Raw genomic sequence first — 23,394 nt, forward strand, 5'->3', positions numbered from 1 at the left:
ATAGTGGAGCCACTCTTTGCATGCAATGAAGCAGTGCTCACTGCCATAATGATACCAGATGTATCCAACATTTAGTTTTTTGAAACTTGCATTTCCTTTCCTCCTTGAATACAGTAAAGCTATTAGGGGTTGAAATACAATTCCCAGTTCTTGCAAAAAGGAACCTAGCTCAACCTTTAGAAAGTCACTTTCTGTATAACACATAACAGATATTACAGAAGTGGAAAAAGCAACACTTGTACAGAAGATTATGAGATAGAAAGTAAATGTAAGGGATTTGCTAAGGGGACATCTGGTAGGAGAGTGGTGAGTCGTTCAGGCAAGATACAATGTGAGACCAGGAGTAAAAACAATATGGTACAAGAGAAGGAGGAGAGGGGCAAGACTGGATGGAGTAGGAAGGAGAAGCAGGACATACTGGAGTGGGATGGAGTTGGCAGAGAAGCAGAACAGGCTGGAATGGGTGGAGAAGCAGGACATACTGGAGTTGGATGGAGTTGGGGAGAAGCAAAACAGGCTGGAGTGGGATGGAGCTGGCAAAGAAGCAGAACATGATGGAGTTGGTGGAGAAGCAGGACTAACTGGAGTGGGATGGAGTTGGGGAGAAGCAAAACAGGCTGGAGGGATGCAGCTGGCAGAGAAGCAGAGTATGCTGGAATGGATGGAGAAGCAGGTCATACTGGAGTGGGATGGAGTGGGGGAGAAGCAGAACTGGGTGGAGTGGGATGGGGCAGGCAGAGAAGCAGAGCATGCTGGAACTGGTGGAGAAGCAAGACATACTGGAGTGGGACAGAACAGGATGAGAAGCAGGACAGACAAAAGTAGGGTATAGTGGGCGGAGAAGCAAAACAAACTGAAATTTGGGATGGAGCAGGCAGAGAAATAGAAATGCCTGAATAGGGATGGAACAGGTGAAAAATGTGGGTGACTGGAGCAGGACATACTGGAGTGGGATGGAGTTGGCAGAGAAGCAGAACATGATGGAATTGGTTGAGAAGCAGGGCATACTGGAGTTGGATGGAGTTGGGGAGAAGCAAAACAGGCTGGAGTGGGATGGAGCTGGCAGAGAAGCAGAACATGCTGGAATGGGTGGAGAAGCAGGACATACTGGAGTGGGACATAACAGGTTGAGAAGCAGGACAGACACAAGCAGGGTATAGTGGGCAGAGAAGCAAAACAAACTGAAATGTGTTGGAACAGGTGAAAAAGGTGGGTGACTGGAGTGGGTGGAAAGCAGGACAAAGTGGAGCAGGACATTGTGGGCTGAGAAGTAGGACAGACTGGAGTGAAATGAAAAAGGTAGAGAAGCAGGGTGACTGGAGTAGGGTAGAGAATTTAGAGAGAGTAAAGGAGGGAGCAGCAAAAGAAACAACCAATTATAGCAGGACTAAGCAGAAGGTGGGGAAAGTTGGAAACTAGGACAAGACTGGTGAAGAGCCAGAGGAAGAGAGGGCTCAATTATATTGGCCATTATATGGATGTGTAGATTTAAGTAGAAATCTTTTAGAACAGAATTAGCTTCATGTCTTTATTTCTTCTTCCCGCTGCTTCTAGAAATTAAAAATAAAGAAGTTGCTTCAGATAACGGAATTCTCCTACTTCTTCCTGCGCTGATTATAAAAACCCCTATTTTCATGAAAACATTACATTCCAAAAACATTTGGGAAGCATTCCTGCTTAAACATACACTAGGAATTCCCCTTTATCTGTTGGCTGTTAGTGAGGAAACAAGTGATTCCCATAGAATAAAATATAAAATGAAAAATGTAAACACTGTTGTTGGCAGGGCAAGGGTTAAGGGGTCTGAATTTCTTCTCTTTAATTAAAAAGACTGCAAAGATGCATCAAAAAACCTGAGTCCATTTTACTTACCTTCTATTATATGTCCCAGCAGCATATTAAAATTGTATAACCCTTTGATTAATCGACTTTTAGCATAATATTTCTTGAAAACGAATTTTTAATATTCAAGCCGAGACGTGAAAAATGGAGAATAATTATAGACAAAAAAATGAAAGAAAACCTAGTGATTATTTATTAAATTCTACCGGTCCGTTTGCATACGGTAAATCATTAACAAGGACAACATTTTACATAAAATGTGGATTAAATACGTTATCCGAGCATTTCGCTGTTTCTTGATTTATAGATACTGCTGGGAAAAAACAATAATAATGAAAAAAAAATTGGGGAATTTATTTCCATTCCTGTTCCAAATGTGTTTTAAAGCCATAAATCAGGTTTCTTTCATTTTTTTATAGGAAACGCAAAATAACCAGGTGCGGGTTTGATACGTTTTTTTTGCTTTTTAATATCGAGTAGCCACGACAAAACCCCAGAAGATATCCAGATGTCCTACCCTCTATTTTTAAAGTTATATATATATATATTTTTTGTTTAGCGGTATAAAGGTGAAACTATTATAAACTGCTCATAACAAAAAATCTTTACATTACAATTTTGCTATTGTTTAGCCAGAATTAAGTTATAAAGTACCACTGGTGGAATGTTTATTTCCTCGCATTATAAATCCCTTATGGAAAAGTAATAGTGTATAAATCTCAAGCTCGGCAAATCCCCGGAGGAATCGTATTCTCTTGTTCTATTCTTAACCTGCCTGCATTCTCGGCAGTTGTCAAGAGCCGCTTTCCCTCTACGCAATGAAGGCACATTCCTGGGGATATGCAAGAGGTAGGGGGCATCGTGGTAACAGCTGTTGTGGTCAAACGTTATTTTTAAAGGGTAACATTAACTCGATGACAAATAATAAACTTTTTCGAAATGTACAAGTTTGCAGGTACATAGACGTGAGCAGGCCCGGATTTGTGGAAAGGCCACAAACACCTGGGCCTTGGGCGGCACAAATTGGGGGGTGGCATGCCGCCCCGCCGCACCAAAATATTAAAGTTTTTTGTCGTATACGGAGCAATGGGGACCTCTCCCCCACTGCTCCGTATGCGATTGAAAAGACAGTGCATGCGCGAACGCGAGTGTGTGCGTGCGGTGGTGCGTATGCATGCGCGGGCGGTGGTGCGTGCGCCGGTCGCGCATGCGCACGCGAGGGGGGCGGGGACGGCAACGGACAGGGGGCGGCCTCGGGGCGCCTGGCTTATAAATCCGGCCCTGGACGTGAGGGTTCATTTATGACTTCAGTGTCTCTTACAATGGAGCATTGTCTTCTCCTCTGCCTCTTTCTGTTGTGGTTCCTCAAGGCTCTGTCCTGGGCCCCTTACTATTTTCTCTCTATAGAGAGAATGGCAGCCTGGGTAAGACCTATTACGGTACAAGGTACTAGTAAGCAGGCCATTTTCTAAGATCTGTTACATCCATAATTACTTATGGAAGACTAAAGGACTTTTCTTCTTTGCCTAAATGACCAAAAAAAATTAACATTTTTCTAACCGTACAGCGCTGCGGAATATGTTGGCGCTTTATAAATAAATATTAATAATAATAACCGTTAATAATTTTGTCAAAATCATTGAAACGGGATAAAAGTAATGGGATTTCATTAACATTGTTAAGTGCAGGTAAGGATGTGCTAGTGCCCCCATTTTGTTAAAAGGCTATTGATGTATTAAAGGGATACTGTCATGATTTTTATGATGTACTTTTTGTTTCTAAATGACACTGTTACATAGCAAATAATTCACTCTGCCATTTAACATTTTATTCTTGAACCAACAAATGTATTTGTAGCTGTAATATTGGTGTGTAGGCGCCATCTCAGTGCATTGTGCCTGAGTCTGAGCTTTCAGCCAGCGCTACACATTAGAACTGCTTTCAGCTAACCTATTGTTTCTCCTACTGCCATGTAACTGGAGGAGTCCCAAGCCGGACTTGGATTTCTTACTATTGAGTGCTATTCTGATACCTACTGGGAGCTGCTATCTTGCTCCCTTCCCATTGTTCTGCTGATCGGCTGCTGGGGGGGAGGGATATCACTCCAACATGCAGTGCAGCAGTAAAGTGTGACTGAAGTTTATCAGAGGTCACACATTTTACAGGTCACATGGCTGATCAACATGTTGCCCCCAGAGCCACTGGTTGGAGATCACTGGTCTACGCAGTTCTTAAATTTGCACTTAGAACTTGGTCTTTCAATAACTTCACTGTTTCATCAATAGTGTTTACGCAGTCTTAAATATAACAGTGCAATGTATGACTAGACATGATGCCTTCCTGACGTTCACTTTCCTTGTACTCATCATCCTCAGGAAACATCTTGTCTGGGCCTGGATGCGGCACACACGAAGAGGTCCTGCTGACAACAGTTTGAAAGGACATTGTTAGCCCTTATCCTGAACTAGCAGTTGGGGTGCTACCCCCATTAACTCCTTAGTGAAGCCCAAATTGCTCAGCTAGCTTGGCTTATCCTTACTCTCACCAACTAAGGTAGCACCACTGACCTTCCCGATCTCTAGCTGGCCTAACTGTATGGATGCTTTTCAAACTGGCTTGGTCATGTTCCTTGAAGTTGGTGTCATTAGGCCCTTGGCCTTAAGCATCTTCGAACATCAGCCAAAGAGGGGCAACAAACTTGCGTGCTTATATTACCCCCCTAGGGCAATCCCAATCCAAAGTTGAATTCCCTTGGTCATTAGGACCCATAGTAGCACTGGATGAGTTCTTGAACAAGCAGAATATCCAAGGCTATTGTGATACTAATACCTACAGTTAGTATTAGTGGTTGTATATATAGTTTATGTATGTGAGTGTATAGATTGGTAAGTATGTGTGTGCTGGGTTTACTTGGAAGGGTTGAACTTGATGGACTTTGGTCTTTTTTCAACCCTATGTAACTATAACCCTGTATCTGGCACAGTGATGAAACAGTGGCGCTACTAGTTTAAAGGCACAGTGATATCAACTAAGGGCATTTACATAATTGCGCCAAATTTGCTCTTACTTACTAAATTAGTCCCAGTATGTTGCCTGAAATAAACTGCATGGAAAAGAACAGTAGTAACAAATATGGCCGTCAGCATATCTGCAGATCTCTAAGACCCTTAAAAAGATATCAGTGTTTGTCTTTAATTAATACCACTGGGAAAGTGCACTTTATCTCATTGGTGTCTGGAACTATGTAATTGCCGGGAAAATGCATTCAGGTCAATAGCACTGAGACTGAGATAAATGCTGTTCCTAGTACATATAGCTGAGTCATTATTAAGCACATCATTTCTATTAAATACCTTTTTTCAATTTATTTTTCTGCTCGATTAGTTTTCATCTCAGTTTAGATGTTCCCGAGCCCCACGCGACATGACATATTGTGCCTCTTTCCCCGCCTCGCTAACCTGAGGTTTAGCTAACGGGAAGCTGCCTTCGGAGCAGCCTGCAGAGCCATAGCAGCCAAGATTTCAGAATTATCAGCAGTCTCTAAATATGACTTACTTAGTGTATTGTGGGAAGAGCTGAGCTAAGCATGGTGTTTCAGCTGGGATCTAACGCAAGACAATTTGAATTGCAGAGTGTTTGCTCAACAACCCATTGCCTGGTCTACAGAAAAAAGAATTATGTAATAACATAGTAGAACATTTCTTCTGGTCTGATAACCAATCACAGCCAGTCAGCACTTAGTATGACTTATTTGTTGGCACAATACCCATAAGCTATAGGTTACTGTAATTCATGTACAGTATTAACAATAGTGATGGGCGAAAAGTTTCACCAGGCATGAATTCGCCGCACGTCCAAAAATTGTCGCCGGCGTCAAAAAAGAATAGTTGCGGGTGACAAAATAATAGCTGCGCGACAAAATAGTACCCGCGGGTGACGAAATAATAGCCGCGCGACAAAATAATAGCGGTGGGCGACAACAGAATAGCCGTGGGCCACAAAATAATACCCGCGGGCGACAAAATAATAGCCGCGCAACAAAATAATAGCCGTGGGCGACAAAAGAATAGCCATGCGACAAAATAATACCCGCGGGTGACGAAATAATAGCCGTGCGACAAAATAATAGCCGTGGGTGACAAAAGAATAGCCGCGGGCGGCAATTTTTTTTGCCGCACGACATTTTCGCAAATTTTCCGGCGTTTTGCAGATCTTTTGAAAGATTCGCTAATTTTTCGGCGAAGTGAAATGGAACAGATTCGCTCATCGCTAATTAACAACTATAGTATTTGAAGACCAGAATAATATAATAATTCCCAAAATCCAAGGTGCAAGGTCTTCCTAACTGCAAACAGACTCTTGTTATGACCCTCGGTCAGTGCTCCTCTGATGCAGCCACATTATTACCCACCAGGAAGCTACTACTGGCATAGATGTACATGATGCCCCAAGCGCACTCCCTAGTGACTCCCATCTGACTCCTTTGCTCTTGGCCAGTTTGTTCGTTCCATTCCTTCAGGTCTCTCTGCCATGGTAGTTGCCCCTACTTCTCCATTCCTCATCTTATTTGGTATTGACCCTGTAGTCTGCCAGCCCTGACCTCTTGCTTAAGGTGACCATGCACGTAACAGCCCTAAACACTTGCCTTTGCTCGGGCCCCCTCAATGGCACCCAATCAAAACTTTTTGTCTAGCCCGATTAAAGAGTCAACCAATATTCAAGGCTTTTGCAATATCAGTTGCCTCGTCAATCCACCATAAATGCACCAAATATTGCACAAAACTTTGTTTCGTACGGTGATATTGGTGTGTGTATGGTCAGCTTTACGGCTTTTACACAAGGGCTTCAGTATGCAATAGAATAAAAGGATGTGCAATATACATGTTTTATGCTCTCAGCATGTTTTTTTAAACACCTGTGTGTAAAGCCATACATTATTAGATCCACTTGATTGGATCGGTGGATATTGATTTCCCTCAATATGCCCACTTAAGGTATAACTGAATGCGATTACAAAAATGGGAATATGACCTGTCAGAGTGAGGACTTCATCAATGTTGGCTAATGTGGTCCTCGATCCAATGGGAAAATCAAAGCTGCCCAAAGGACCCAAAGGATCAGAGGGGATAGAAATGTTGTTCAAATAAAGTTTTTGGTTTTTAACTGATTTTCCAGTGGCCTTTGTGTTTTTTTTAAAAGCCTATTCACTATTTTTTGGTATATGGCTACGATTTTTCTGCCCCCCTTGCTGAGGGTCTGGGGCACCTGAGCTTATATCATTTATTATAGTACTGCGCTTGATTATATTTGTTTCTTTATATAGGACTGCCAGAGGACCCCATACATGGGCAGATATGAAGCCAAATCGGTCTGAAGGGCCCAAATCAGTAGATTAAATCTGCCTGTGCTGCATTAATCCCATAGATGATTTTTTGACTAGTTGGGTAGTTAAAAAAATCTCTATGTATTAAAACCGAACCAGATTTAAACCAAATGCAGTTTCTCATCTCTAGGCCATATAAATAATTGAAAGGAATGGAATGTACAGAAGGGTCCATGTGTCAACTCAATGCACACTCAATCTTCCAGTCTATATAATCAGTTTTAGCCCAAATTGTATTAGAATTGACAAATACTGCATTTTTTTACCGTCCTCCACACCCCCCCAGCCTCAGATTTATGCAGCTTCTCCTGAAGGTTCTACAAATAGATGAACCCATTAGTCATATTCATCTGGGGTTTCCTTGGAGTATCTTGTTCCTGTGAGTTTCCATCACCTACTGAATAAGAAGCAGGTCCATTTGTCATATTTATTTCACCTAAATGCTGGTTTCTCTGGGTTCCCATCCTCCCTCCCCATCAGCCTGCAGAGATGAGTCTGAACAACCTGTTTCTCTGTCTTGTCTGTATCTGTGCCCGGGTCAGTGACCCGCAGGAATTAATGCTGGGAAATTGAACAGCATTGAGCTGTTGCCTCAAAGGTCAGAGACACGGTGACATGTGGAAGTTGGTGATGGATCTTCTCGGTGCGGAGCAATCCAACTGCAGGCTAATCTTATTTAGATAACAGAGTAACTGGCTGGGAATCATCTACTATCCCAACGTAGCCTGTCATCCACCAAAATGTTCATTGTTATATTAAAAATGTAATAATATAGAAAGCAGAGTATATACCTATGTGATACACTCTAACATTATACCTACAGTAGATATGTGTGTTTATCCAATAATGAAAAATATAGATATTATAACCCCCCTTGCAATATACATCAATTGAAAAATATGCAGCTTTTTCATGATATTTAATGTAATAATATGGTTTGGAACAGTTCCCTAAGCCCCGCCCCCTGTTCCCCTGCTGATCTGGCTGACTGCTTTGAGACTCAAATAAAATGTAACAGTAGTCGCCTGTCCTCAGCCTGCCTTCAGCCTGCATCCTCCCAATCCCACAATGCCCTGCACACGTGATGCCAATATGAAAAGGAACATCCCAGTGCAATGCATTGTGGGTTATGTAGTTCCTGCATGCTGTCTGTAAGCTGTGGAGAAGTTGTTACAATTTATAACATCAGTGTTTTAGTCCCTCCTCCCCTGCCAGGATTTCAAATGATGCAGAAAGAGAAGAACTGTTTCGCAGCTGGGTTTCAGCATATAAAAATGGTATTTATTTGAATGGTATTTATTTGAATGAACGGATTACATTGATAGGTATATTAGGGGTTAATGGGTTTCTGTGTTGTGTCGGGCAAATTTTGGTTCGAAAGCCAGAGTTCCCATTTATTGGAAATTGACATGGTGGAATGGGGTTATGGTCAAAGATTTTCCTTATTGACATGAAAAATGGGTTCCATGCACCTGATGCATCCAGAAAGCTTGCTCCACCTGTATCTTATTAATTTACACCCTCAAATAGTGAATTGCCCATAAGAGAGGGCTCCATGAACACTTCTGGACCCCCAAGCAGATTGGTGGGTTTACTTTCCTATTCCACTACCACAGGGTCCAAAATGCGGTCTTGTAGATATTGTTACACCACAAGCCCAACAACCAGCTTTCATGTTTTATGGTATGAGGGCATGGCTATTGACCTGGCCAGTCAACATAATCATTTATGCCAATATTATGCCTCCAAGCAGTGAGTATTTCTTCCCACAGCCAGGCAAGTGGCATGTTTCGCCTTCAATGGGTTAGTATTGGGCGAAATGTTTTGCCAGGCATGGATTTGCGGCGAATTTCCGCATTTTGCCATTGGCGGATTGTTTCGCGAAACGGATGAAAAAATTCGCCGCACGTCAAAAAATTGTCACCGGCATCAAAAGAATAACCGCGCGACAAAATAATAGCCGCGGGCAACAAAATAATAGCCGTGTGACAAAATAATAGCCGTGGGCGACAAAACAAAAGCCGTGCGACAAAATAATAGCCGCCGGCGTCAAAACAATAGCCGCACGACAAAACAATAGCCACGGGCGATAAAACAATAGCTGTCCGACAAAATAATAGCCGCGGGCGACAAATTTTTTTGACGCACAACATTTTCGCCATTACGCTAATTTTTCACCGTTTCTTTTGAAAGATTTGAGAATTTTTTGGCGAAGTGAAATGGAACAGATTTGCTCATCACGAGTTAGTATTTCTTAAATGGCTACTGGTTATCTTTCTTTTAAATATGGGGCATAACCAGCTGGCTGCTAGGGGCAGGACATAAGTATAGAGGGTCTGGTGGAATCCTAATTACTGCACAATGTCAGTATCATATGTGAAACAGATCAGCTTCCCATGGTGGGGAGAGGCCCGGACTGGCAATCTGTGGGTTCTGGCAAATGCCGAGGGGCTGCTGTAAGATGCCATAGACATCTTGGGCCTATAGGGGGCTGTTTGGGCCTCTGTGTATGTCAGGGCCTATTTTGAATTCCAATCCAGTCCTGTACACCAAAATATTTTACTGCAATGATTGGTAACACTCAGTTCAGTTTAGTTAAGTTTCATCACTGTTGATGGGAATTATATGTTTTTGTGGGTCCATTTTCCCCCTTTATAACCATTATGTATAGATTTCTCTGCTAGAATTTCATGCTGAACATTTCCAGAGTGACTTGTCATTCTGAGCGACTGCAATGGGTAACTCAAGTGATTGCAAAGTAATTACCATTAGCCTTTGCTAATAAATGTAATGTTTAACTAGTGTTATTTTTAGCAAAGCAACCCTCATCCACACTTCAACATGTCACACTCATCAGGGAACCTCTTCAGCAGTGACGTTCGTAAAATACAAGTCGGATATTATCCTTGTAGTAAAGTATTCAATGTTACTGAAAGAGTCATCTTATTACTCTTAGGGGCATATTTCTTATAGTGTGTAAGCCAACTTCACCGGTGATGTTGCCCATAGCAATCAATCAGATCTTTGCTTTTGTTTTCTAACGACCCAAAAAAGGGTCATTAACGGATTCACCCGCAAGTAAATGGACACAATGGGGAGCACATATTGGTGCAATGTATTAAGGTACTTGTGTGCAACTTTGCCCCTACACTTCCCATGGGTGCCATCCTGCTTCTCTGATAAATGGGGTGCACCTACTGACGCTGGGAAACCCTGCAGATATAGCCACCCTGGATATGGTGGTAGCCCTACGATTCAAACAGTAGGTTGCACCAACAAGTACACCAAACTTTTTAATTGGGCTTTATTTTTTACAGTTTTTTTATAGGCTTCCCCCTTCCACCTCTTTCACTTTCAAATTAGGGTCACTGACCCCAGCATCCAAAAAACTATTTCTCTATGAAGCTACATTTCTATTGTTACCTTTTATTACTTATCTTTCTATTCAGGCCCTCTCCTGTTCCTGTTCCATTCTCTTATTTTAACCACTCTCTGGTTGCTAGGGTAAATTTGGGACCTAGCGACTAGATAGCTGCTAAAATTCAATACTGAAGGGCTGCTGAATAAATTGAAAAAGTGCAAAAAAAAAGGAATGAAGACCAAATGCAAACGATCCCAGAATATCCCTGTCTATCCCCCCCCCTCTGTTATCCAGAATCCTTGGGACCTGGGGTTTTCCGGATAAGGGATCTTTCCGTAATTTGGAACTCCATAACTTGTCTGCTAAAAATCAGTTAAATATTGAATAAACCCAATAGGACTGTTTTGCCTTAAATAACGATTCACTATATCTTAGTTTGGATCAAGTACAGGTACTGTTTTATTATTACAGAGAAAAGGGAATCATTTAACCATTAAATAAACCCAATAGGGCTGTTCTGCCCCCAATAAGGGGTAATTATATCTTAGTTGGGATCAAGTACAGGTACTGTTTTATTATTACAGAGAAAAGGGAATCATTTAACCATTAAATAAACCCAATAGGGCTGTTCTGCCCCAATAAGGGGTAATTATATCTTAGTTGGGATCAAGTACAGGTACTGTTTTATTATTACAGAGAAAAGGGAATCATTTAACCATTAAATAAACCCAATAGGACAGTTCTGCCCCCAATAAGGGGTAATTATATCTTAGTTTGGATCAAGTACAGGTACTGTTTTATTATTACAGAGAAAAGGGAATCACTTAACCATTAAATAAACCCAATAGGATTGTTCTGCCCCCAATAAGGGGTAATTATATCTTAGTTGGGATCAAGTACAGGTACTGTTTTATTATTACAGAGAAAAGGGAATCACTTAACCATTAAATAAACCCAATAGGGCTGTTCTGCCCCCAATAAGGGGTAATTATATCTTAGTTGGGATCAAGTACAGGTACTGTTTTTGAAAATTAGAATTATTTCGTCATAATGGAGATATAATGTTATTAAAAATTAAAATTATTTACTCATAATGGGAGATGGCCTTTACATAATTCGGAACTTTCTGGATTACGGGTTTCCGGATAAGGGGTCCGATACCTGTATACGGATTAGCATATAAAACACTCTGGGACTTATGTAATAAAAGGCACTAAGTTTGCTCAGGAGCAGTAACTCATAACAACCAATCAGCAGGTAGAATTTACTGGTCCCCTGTTTACAAGCAAACATCGCATTGGTTGCTATGGGTACTGCTAATGGGCAAATGTAGTGCCTTTTATTACATTTGGGGACCTATGAAAAAAGATAAGAGAAATGGAAATCTGGAATGACACCGGAGGGCCTCGCTGGTTTCAAGATATCCCACACCTTCTTGAGTTCAGTATCCAAAGGAAAAAAAGCATAAATTGTATTTTCAAAAGCCATAAATTCTCATCTGAACTGTTACAGGAGGCTCTGGAAGACATCAGCGCTAAGTACAAAAGCAAAGAAATAAATATAAGAGAAATATCAAACGTGTTTTCCAAGGGGAGGAAGAGCGAAGAAGAGGTTGTTTAGATGAATGTCCCTCTTTCTGAGGGAGCTGACAAACTGAGGGGGAAGATTCTGTAATCAGCTCAGGAGAAAAGTGAATTCAGGCAAGGGCAGACAAGGACAAGTGCTGATGAGCTGACATCCCAGGGCCGGGGGGGGGGGGGATATTTAGGAAGGGATTATCTCTGTTCCCCCATGTGGGTGGATTGGCTACAATATCATTTCTCACTGTACCAAATGTAAAGCCTTTCAAATTTACAGATATTGGTCTGGAAATGTCACGTTACCTCCTGTTGACTTGATCTCCTCTTGAGCACTAGCCCTATTTTAGAGGTATATCTTACTAGGGTAGTTCACTTTAAATTAACTTTTAGTATGATGTAGGCAGTGCTATTCTGAGACAGTTTGCAATTGGTCTTCATTTTTTTATTGCTTGCAATTTTTGAATTATTAAGCTTATTGTTCAGCGGCTCTCTGGCTTGGAATTTCAGCAGCTGAGTGCTAGGGTCTTGTTTGCCAGGCAGTGATTTGAAAAAGAGGCAAGAATATGAATAGAGGAGGGTCTAAATCGAAAAATAATTAATAACAAGTAAGTGTAACAAGAAAATTGTAGCCTCACTGGGCACTAGGTGTTTTGGCTGCCGGGGTCAGTGACCCCTAATGGAAAGCTGGAAAGAGTCAGAAGGGGAAAACAAATAATTCTAGAACTATAAAAACCAATTAAAAAGCTGCTACGAATATGCCATTCTATAGCATAATAAAAGTTAACCTGAAGGTCAACCACTCCTTTAAATTCTGTGTTGCCTTGTTGGTCTATCTCTAATCTAGAGAGTTCCTGGTAGCAATTGCAATGGCAACACACTAGATATTCTCTCTGTGCACCTACAGACCTTTCCTGGGGTGGAAATTGCCCAGGGTAAGTCTTCCAGCCGGTTGGGTACAAGATGGGAATACGAGTATACTGTTGGTTGGCAGAGCAGTAGGTCTATAGGTCAGGTTGTAGGCCACAAAATAAGCTTCATTTACTCATTTTCCCCCCACCTCCAGATGATGTCACTTCTGGGGTTATGATGATATCATTGGTTGTATTGACAGCCTGTGGCTAGTGGGTCAGGTTGTGGATAAAATTGTTGATGGTCAGATTAATTAATGGGTAGTTTTGCGTGTCGGTGGATTGGGTGTGCATCTACCAATAAGAATTGCTCAGCTGTCTAGCCCTATACTCAAGTATAGTGGGGTTTCTGCAGAACAAGTCAAAGGAAAGAAGAATGTAAGATAATCGGCATGGCGGGGCGTAATGGTGAGTGTAGAGCAGGACGGCAGTAGAAACCCTTTCAATCAATGCTGTTCAACTTGTCTCCCAGGCTTCGCCTCAACTTAAGACAGTCCTGGATTACAGCATATTGCCTTTGCTCTCTGGCTTTGCTTCCCAGCCGGCTGGAGAATACTATGAAGCAGACAGAGATCCTGGGATAAGGAATGGCCGTCTAAACCAGGCTAGACATTTCCTCCTCATATTGGAATCCTTTACAAATAGATTTAAAAGCTAATCTTAAATGCACGAGGCACCGCATAGAGATCTCTACTTTCAGACAAGAGAAAGACAGGGAGAGATGGAACTTTGATACGGAGGAGAACATTTGTTTCTTCACTTCACTAAAAGCAGTTTCAAGTAACTAAGGATAAGCTTTCCTTATAATAGGAATTACCATAGGCTCGCCTCGCAAGGAGCTCCCCGAGACAAGTGGATTAGATTTCTGTGCAGTCACATGAGAAGTCCCATCTCTTTGCTTCACCCATAAAGCTCAGGACACAGACAGGGCACAAATACAGGGAATTATTACCCAAATACCAGAAACATATTTAGGTTCGGTCTTCTGACTTCCTACTACCAGATATAGTATAGTATGACCTGGATAAAATCGTAATAGACAAGTTGAACTAGATTCAGTTCAGTGAGAAAAAGTTATCTTATGGTTTATCACATAAAAATTCATAGACGGGATTCAATTTGATAAGAAAAAACTTTTCTCCGAATTCAGTTCCCGTCTTTTCCCATAGACTTCAGTAGAGTTTCCATGTGATAAACCTTGAGATAAGCTTATCTGGATTGAATTGCATTTCAAATTGAATCTCATCCATGAGTTTTCACAAGATAAACCTTATTTTCACTGAATTAAATCTGACCCATTATTTGTACTTCCAGAACATTGACATGACAAAAACACTGTTAGCTCAGGGAAATAACAACAGATACTGCAAGTCCAACAGGGGCCCAGAGGCATCCTGACTAGTGTTGGATGAAGGGCACCTTGGGCTGTGGCCTGGACTGTTCTAAAGATATGACCACTTCCTTGGTGTTGTAACACACAGTAGTACCCACCTTTCCAATATTATTCTTAATAATAACATGCCCTGGAGCTCCAATAACAACCTACAGATGAAGTGAGGCAACAGGAAGGGACAGGGATAGAGATAGTCAATAGTCAGAACCCACATAGTTATCTTCTCTACTACATTCAAGTAGGAGGCAGCCTGCATAACAAGGCCATCTTCTCCACTTTATTACTTCTGTATCATGATCAGACATCAACGTATCAGCCTTTCTTGTATCTTAGAAGCAGCGTGTAGGCCACAAAGTCTGATGCCTGCTGTTTATGTAAAATAGGACTGTCTTACTAAAGATGGCCATACACGGGCCGATTCTAGCTGCCGATATCGGTCCCTTAGGCTGATTCGGCAGCTAATCGGCCCGTGTAGGGGCACCAAAAAATTTAGTCGGATCGGGGACCGCATTGGCTTGTTTATGTGGTCCCCAAACCGACTTTGCCAATACCCGCCGTTATAATCCGATCATTTGGCCACAGGGCCAAACAACCGAATTATACTGGATTCTCCTGATATGGCCCACCCGGTGGGGGATATCGGGAGCAGATCTGCTCGCTTGGCGATCTGAAGGTGTATGGTCACCTTAACTTCATCTTGCCATAAAATTTCTGCAATACCTTTCTCTCTCTATCCACAGCAGAGATCCCCAACCTTTGTTTACATCATTTACACGTTTAGATGTAAACAGAGCCACACAAGCATCCAGTGGCCTCATGGGGACTGCTGGCCTGCAGGAGGTTCTTCTTTGGGTAAAACTGTGTTTCTCTGCTTCCAAAACTTATCTCTAAAAATGGCCACCTACTTTGAGGCCACTGGGAGCAACACCAAAGGGGTTGGGGAGCAACATGTTACTCACGAGCCACTGGTTTGAGATCACTGCTCTACAGCTTGTCCACTGGAACGATTATCCCTGTTAGTGTCTTCTATAAACCCTCCTGAAGCAGTATATGCTGTACTAGCATAGAAGCCTTGGCATAGCCTATTTTAAGATTACGGTAGAAGTTGCTGATTATGTGGCTGCTGTCATGCCTCCCAGCAGGTGGGCCCTTATGCCCATCTCCTACAATCAGCTCATTATGAATTTCTGTACTTTTTCAAAGAATATTCTCTCTTTCCCTTCCCTGCTGTTCTGAGAATGTACATAACCTCTCAATGCCGTTCTGTGAAATTGCTTATCTGTAGTCAGCTCAGCTGAGACAATCGACCAACATTCAACAAGGCATTCTGAGAATTCACTGCAGACCGGTTCATAGAAAGAATAACATCGGCTCTTCTATGAGAGTGGGTTTTAATAAATGGGAACTGGCTGGTGTTACAAACATGATATGCCACATTTATTTACATGGTAAGTCAACTGTAACAAGTCTTAAAGTGGCCATACACGGGCCGATTGTGGCTGCCGATATTGGTCCCTTAGAACGATTTGGCAGCTTATTGGCCCATGTAGGGGCACACACGACGGGCCTGCCTGACCGACATCTGGCCTGAAATTGACCAGATATTTAGTCGGATCGGGGACCATATTGCCTTGTTGATGCAGTCCTGGAACCAACTGCGCCCATTACTAGCATTCTAATTCAATCGTTTTGCCCCAGGGCCAAACAAGCTAATTAGCCTAAGTTCACCCGATATCGCCCACCCGTAGGTGGGTATATCGGGAGAAGATCCGCTCGGGGGGTAGAAACAATAGGAATTCTACCTTCACCTGCCAATTCAGCCCTAAACGTAGATTTTGCTCGGGAACCTTCAAAGGCGCCTGATCAAAATCTTTTAACCTGGCTGATCGACCTATACCCACAGCAATATCGGTGGCCTTGTTGAGCCGCCATTTAAGCACCAAATATCATACGAAACGAGGTGTATGGCCAGCTTTATTTATAACCCTTGGAAACTAAGGATCTGCACTTTGTTCTTACTGAAAAATTAAGGTAGATAAGTTTCTGGCTGAAAATAAAAATAATAAGGTAATAGTTGGTTGCTGTTGGTTACAAGGGTGCAAAACTTACATTATCTGTTTCCTTCAAGTCTAATTTTGTAACCAACTTATAAATACATTTATAAAAACCTTTGGAGGCCAATAATGTGGCCTTAACACCGTGACCAGAATAACTGGGACTTGTTGGTAAATTTAGAAAAGAATAGTCCCATGCCGTTTCAATGACCTATCCCCGTCAGTGCCTCCAGTCACCTTGGCATAGCTCTAATCCCTAAAATAATGTCAGCTGCTATGAAGCATTGCGTGACCATCAAATGCTCGGGATCTGCACATATTGATTGGGCTGTGTTTCCATAGCTACAATCCTTCACACACACATAAAGCTTAGGTTCAATATACATCCTGTACTTGCACGGGTTTTGCCACCTCCAGCCACACATTTGGCTGCTGTAAATCTCTAATCCGCAGCACACTCCCGGGGTTTGGGCAAGTGCCGTGTAGCATTTAAGGAATGCCTGCAAAGGCTTAGACACACAAAGAGAAGCCATTCTTGTGGGGCTACGAATGCTTGTCTTAATTTAATTACTTAGTCTGAGGCTAAAGAGGAGAAGTGATCTGTGCAATTCTTTGCCCCCGTGCAGATAACTGACAGTTGTTTTCAGGGGCCACCAAAGATCCCATTAAAGCTCCCACTCAATAAATATGTGGCAGCATTATTACAATTCATAGTGTAGTTGCCAAAAGCCACCAATCAGGTCTGTACTTTCATTTTCTAAGTAAATTTGCACCATCCATTGAATTTTAGAAGCACGAGGCAATGAGTTATAATTTAATTGGGCAGTAATACCTGCCCTGAGGAGATGTTCCTTCTAGGGTTCCTTTACATGTTTCATCGACACCTGGTGAATCACAAGCTGATACCATCCATGGTGCCACGTGCGTCAGTGCGCTGGATATGACAACATTCGCACCACTGATCGTGCTTTTGCTTTATGAAACTGTTATTCTGATTCATACTTGATATCTAGGAGATATAAACACCAGTGCCTCCCCTCCATGCCTCCGTATAAGCACTTTGGTTCCATAACAAAGCCAATAGGCCTCACTTACAATACAGGTGCACATAGGATGCAAATCACCATGGTTTTTTCCCCCACAATCTAACCCTTGATCCAAGAAATGTAGTGTCATTGTGGAGCCCGGCTAAGTAGTTTGCACAGCAGCTTGCAATCAACAGGCCAATATGGCAAGATGGGGTGCACAGTTTTAGACTTGGGATGGCATTTTGTATGGAATCAATAACGCCATTAGGGTCCAACTGGCTTGGTGCAAGGTAGATGGGATCATTTATGTGTTCCCCTATGGAAAACCTGAAATAATCCCCCAATCCTCAGTCTGGCAGTAGATCTTTGGCAATTGCATACCATTCATTAGAGCACGCAGGCCAAAAAGGCCTAAACCCTGGGCAGCAAAGATCTGGGGGTGGTAGGCTGCCCACTGGCACATCTGTACTGGGGACTGGAAGGGACATTTTGACAGTTGTTGAATCTCCCACCCAGCAGGGAGTAGGAGGTGACAGATGGGGAGATTAGTCGCCCCACAACAAATTTTAGTTGCTGCAGGCAACTAATCTCCCCGCAATACCATCCCACCGGCAAGAATGTAAATCGCCAGTGAGATGGCATACGCGTCGCTGCAATTTCCGACAGTCGCCCAGAGTTTCCGCTCAAGGCAACTTCCGGAAATCGTAACGATGTGTATGCCATTCCACTGGCGATTTCCATTCTTGCTGGTGGGGTGGCATTGCGGGGAGATTAGTTGCCTGCGGCAATGAAGATTTCCCTATCTGTCACTTCCCTTAGTGCTCTTTGCAAATTCCCAGGCACATCTATGGGCACCCAGTACCTTTGTGAATACTGTCAATGAGCGCTAAGTTTAAGTCCTTATTTCTAGTGCTGAGCGAATCTGTCCCAATTTGCTTCTGCAAAAAATAAGCAAAACTGTGAAAAAATTGGGGAAACGGTAAAAAACTCACAATTTTTTTTATGACACGCATGACTTTATATTGTCGCGTGGCAAATTTAATCTGCAGTGAATCTTTGTGCCCGTTTCACAAAGAAAATCAGCCACTGGCGAAACGTAGAAATTCGCCCTGACTCCATGCCTGCCGAAAAATTTTGCTCATCGCTATTTTTTAGTAATTTTTTTTATAATTGAGTTCTTATTTCTTTTACCAAAGCAAAACTACTGATATACAGCAATATATGTTCTTGCCTAGTGCATCAAACTTTTGTTGATTTTCTTGATGGAAAGGAAGTTATTTAGGGGCATGTTTACTAAGATAGAGATGAGTAGCGATGTTTCGCCAGGCATGGATTCGGGGCGAATTTCCGCATTTCGCCATTGGTGGATTGGTTCGCGAAACGGATGAAAAAATTTGCAGCGGAAAAATTCGCGGCACGTCCAAAAATTGTCGCCCGCGTCAAAAGAATAGTCGCGGGCGTCAAAAAAGAATAGTTGCGGGCGTCAAAAGAATAGTCGCGGGCGTCAAAAGAATAATCGTGCGACAAAAGAATAGTCGTGGGAATTTTTTTTGACGCTTGCCATTTTCGATGTTTCGGGAATTTTTCACCGTTTCGTGAATCTTTTGAAAAATTCACGAATTTTTCGGCGAAGCGAAATGGGACAGATTCGCTCATCACTAGAGATAAATATCTCCGGTGATGTTTCCCATAGCAACCAATCAACAATAAGATTTGAACAGTCACTTACAAGTTAGAAATCAAAGCAAAGACCTAATTGGTTGCTACAGGCAACATCACCAGTGATATTTATCTCCATAACTAAAGGTCCCCATACACGGGTCCCCATACACGGGTCCCTTGGACCGACTTGGCAGCTTATCGGGCCGTGTAGGGGCAGAAACGATCAGACTGGCCGACGGATATCTGGCCTGAAATTGGCCAGATATCGGTCGGCCAGGTTAGAAAATCCCATCGGATCGGGGACCGCATCGGCTCGTTGATGAGGTCCCCGAACCGACTGCCCCATTGCCGCTTGCAGAATTCGATCGTTTGGCCCCAGGGCCAAACGATCGAATTCACCGACATGCCTCCCCGATATTGCTACCCGTAGGTGGGGATATCGAGTGAAGATCCACTCGCTTGGCGACATCGCCAAGCGAGCGGATCTGCCCGTGTATGGCCACCTTAAGAACCAGGCCTGGACTGGGATTCAAAACAGACCCTGGCATTTTACATACACCGAGGCCCAAACAGCCCCCATCCCCCCAATAAATAGTGAGTGTCTATGGCATCTTACAGCAGCCCCTTGGCATTTGCCAGAACCCACAGATTGCCAGTCCATGCCTGTACCATGTATAAGTTAAGCGCTGTTTCTATGAGGGATGCCTGTTTACATAGCAGTCCTTTCTAGCTCTGACACAACAAATGCTTCCACTAAAACACATTAACATGTAGAAAATTTACCGGGCGGAGTCTTTAACAGCCAAGTATTGATTTTGTAATTTGCTTCCCTAACAGCAACGCTGAAATGATGTGCTTGCCCTTCACAGCTGCCATTTCTTCTCCGTAAGAGGTAAAACAATTTTATAGGCATTTCATTCTTGCGCTCCGGTTATATTGAACTTTAAATTATACAGTAACTCGCTGTAAAACCCCGGGACTCTTTGCATGTTGCTATAAAGCAGAGCGTTTGCAGAGGGAAGAAGGGGCGGAAGGCACTAAATGATCACCTTCCATGGCATTTGACATTTATGGAACATCGTAATGAGGTTCTGCCAGTAAAAAGAGTGTATATCCCTTTATCACTCACAAGTACCAGGAATATCATGGAAAATATAGCCTTATAAATGGTGCTTAGGATGTAATCGGTTATGAATGGGGTTCAGTGATGTCACTTGTCATGTGATACACTGAAACTAAATATAAATGTATAATAATAAATAATATTGGTGTGTAGGCGCCGTCTCAGTGCATTGAGTCTGAGCTTTCAGAAGGAGCCAGCCAAACACATTAGAACTGCTTTCAGCTAACCTATTGTTTTTCCTACTCCCATGTAACTGGAGGAGTCCCAAGCCGGACTTGGATTTCTTACTATTGAGTGCTATTCTGATACCTACTGGGAGCTGCTATCTTGCTCCCTTCCCATTGTTCTGCTGATCGGCTGCTTGGGGGGGGGGATATCACTCCAACTTGCAGCGCAGCAGTAAAGTGTGACCGAAGTTTATCAGAGCACAGGTCACATGGCTGTGGCACCCTGGGAAAAGAAGAATATGGCTAGCCCCGTGTGAAATTTAATAATTAAATATAAGAAAATCTACTACATTGTCTACCTGTTTGGAGCAGCTGAGGGCTTCTCTGGTTTTGGCCCCCTGAGATTCTCCAAAGACTTTACATGTCACTGTGCTACTTCAGCAATTCTATGTAATGGAAGGAGCACCCTTAATGAGTAGCATTAATAACCCCCATAGAGAGGGCAATGCAATAACAGCTGCACAATTCTATTAAACCACAGCAAGCCATGAGCAGATAAAAGGTCCTGGTTTGATGGTCAACAGTGAATATCTGTTTGGACACAATGGGGGGGAATCCACAAAAGTGGAGGGAGCCCTTTTTTGGAGTAAAAGTGGTGGAAAAACTGGTGAAAAACACTTTCTCCAGATTCACAAACAGAAATCCGCCTAAATTCCGACTCAACCGCCACTTTTCTGTTTTTGGGGAAAGAAAGACAGTTTACAGACACTTTTGTGAATTTGTTGTTTAAACGACATTTATACGACGTTTTAACAACATTTTTTCCCGACATTTTCCCCGACATTTTCAAAATGGAGTAAAGCTCAGTGTAACTCTGTCAGATCAATTCTAAGCTCTTATGTTTTGTTTTGTTTCCCCCAGTCTCCATTTCACACCTAAGGTAGGGGCCCCATTGGGGGGTCAGTAACATATTAATGGGGATTAGCAGCCTATTGTTAGGGGACAAGTTTCTGTCTCACCCTAGAACAATAGGAGCAAAAGCCTCATTAACATTTTATAAACAAGTAAAACACTGATTAAAAAAAGTTCAATTTATATCTTATATATAAAAAGTTTTTACCTCATATTTGCATTGTTATGCTAGTTTTAGCTTAATCAATGAGGCAATAATAACATTTTGTGTGAATATATTGTAAACATTTTTATTAAAAGAAAAAGTAAAGCCTCCCAGGCATTTTTAGTTTTAGCAGCAGTGCCCCCACGTTAACCACTTCACTGACATTTGCCCAAACTTATCTGTGCCCCCATAGCATGTTCTGAACTACAGAGCTGCCTGACAGCATTGGTCCCCTCCTGTTCCCAGTAGCCATCTTGGTGGCACATACACACTGGCACCCAAACTGGGTTATTGGGGGTTGGACTGGCCCAACAGGGCACTGGATAAAAACCCGCTGGGCCCTAGTCCTGTTGGACCTCTATTCACCAGGCATGTTGGTGTGTGGGCCGGGTGGCTGCTGCCCAGTAATGAGTAGGGGATAGAGAAGACGGTATTTAGACCCTAAAATCTTGTTACCGGAGTGGAATTACACAGAAATATATAAAGCCCAGATTGTCCTGAAAAAATGATGTATAGTTTCCCTGGGCAAACTAAAATTACCCCTCAGGAAATGCCCCCAAAGTGAAATGGCAAATGGCATATGAAATGCAAAATCCTGCTGGTAAAATACTTACCCCAAGGCTCCTGTAGCTGTGGGACTGGGTTTGATGGCACCGACAGAAAATGACAAAATCTGAAAACTGTCTGTTTAAAAGACACAAAAGTGGAGATAGAGGTTTGTGAATTAGGTGGAAAATCTATCTCCACTTTTATTGTGTCGGAATATCACCACTTTTGTGAATTCCCCCCAATGTATTAGTAAACCTGGGGCACGTCCTATGTCTGCAAAGACCTGAACCCTGCTCCCCCCCCCTTAACCTACTTAAAAATGGAGCAAATTCTAAAAGATGCATAAATGCCCATTTTAAAAACTTATATGAAGACTAACGGAGATGGTGGCTGCTTATTATGTTAACAAGGACTAAGAGAATGGGACATGTCTTAGAAGAGAGTATATATAGAAGAAAGTTGGACAGAATGGGGTCACCGCTCGTGGAAAGGATTGAGGGAATGTCCCGTTAGCACAAATATCTGGATAATAAAGCCTATTAGGATATTTCTGCAAGAACGGACTGTTTGTGCTAGGATTAGCTAGGAAGCAATAGTGACTATTGATGAACCAATCTGTCCCGTTTTCACTTCTTTTTTCAAGCCGTTTTTTGCGGCTACAATTGTGAAACAATTTGCCAATGGCGAAATGAGGAATTTTGCTGCAAATCCATGCCTTGCGATGTCTTTGGGCATTCAGGGGTTAATGAGTTCTGATTTCACTGTGATCGCTGGACAGGAGCCAGAGTGCAGCAGGATCTCCATGTTAGCCGTAACTAGATTGCTCTCTCTGTCCTGTACCGGATTCGATTTGCCCAAATCGCACGTTTGCTCTGAGGCCGCACATTACTCATCGCCGGGTAAATTGCAATAACCGCACCGTGTAAATCCCGTTAGCAGCCGGCGCTGAGCGAGGTCCCACAGTAACTCTGCTTCCCTCAAACTCTCAGCCAGTCCCATGTTTCCCACAATAACGTTATCTCAGATCTGAACCTGGTATTACGGCTTTGTCTGCAGATCAAAATCTCATGGATTTCGCCTAATAAATACAAAGTGATGTCATCCAGTTTCTGTAAATGTAGTAAATAAATCAAACATATCCATCTGCTTTATTAGGGAAAATAAAATTGAGATATATGAGGTGCCACAACGTTCTATTAATTCTACCCCAGTACAACTAATTCCTGC

This window comes from Xenopus tropicalis, chromosome 9 (assembly GCF_000004195.4).
Source record: "Xenopus tropicalis strain Nigerian chromosome 9, UCB_Xtro_10.0, whole genome shotgun sequence".
Lineage (NCBI taxonomy): Eukaryota > Metazoa > Chordata > Amphibia > Anura > Pipidae > Xenopus > Xenopus tropicalis.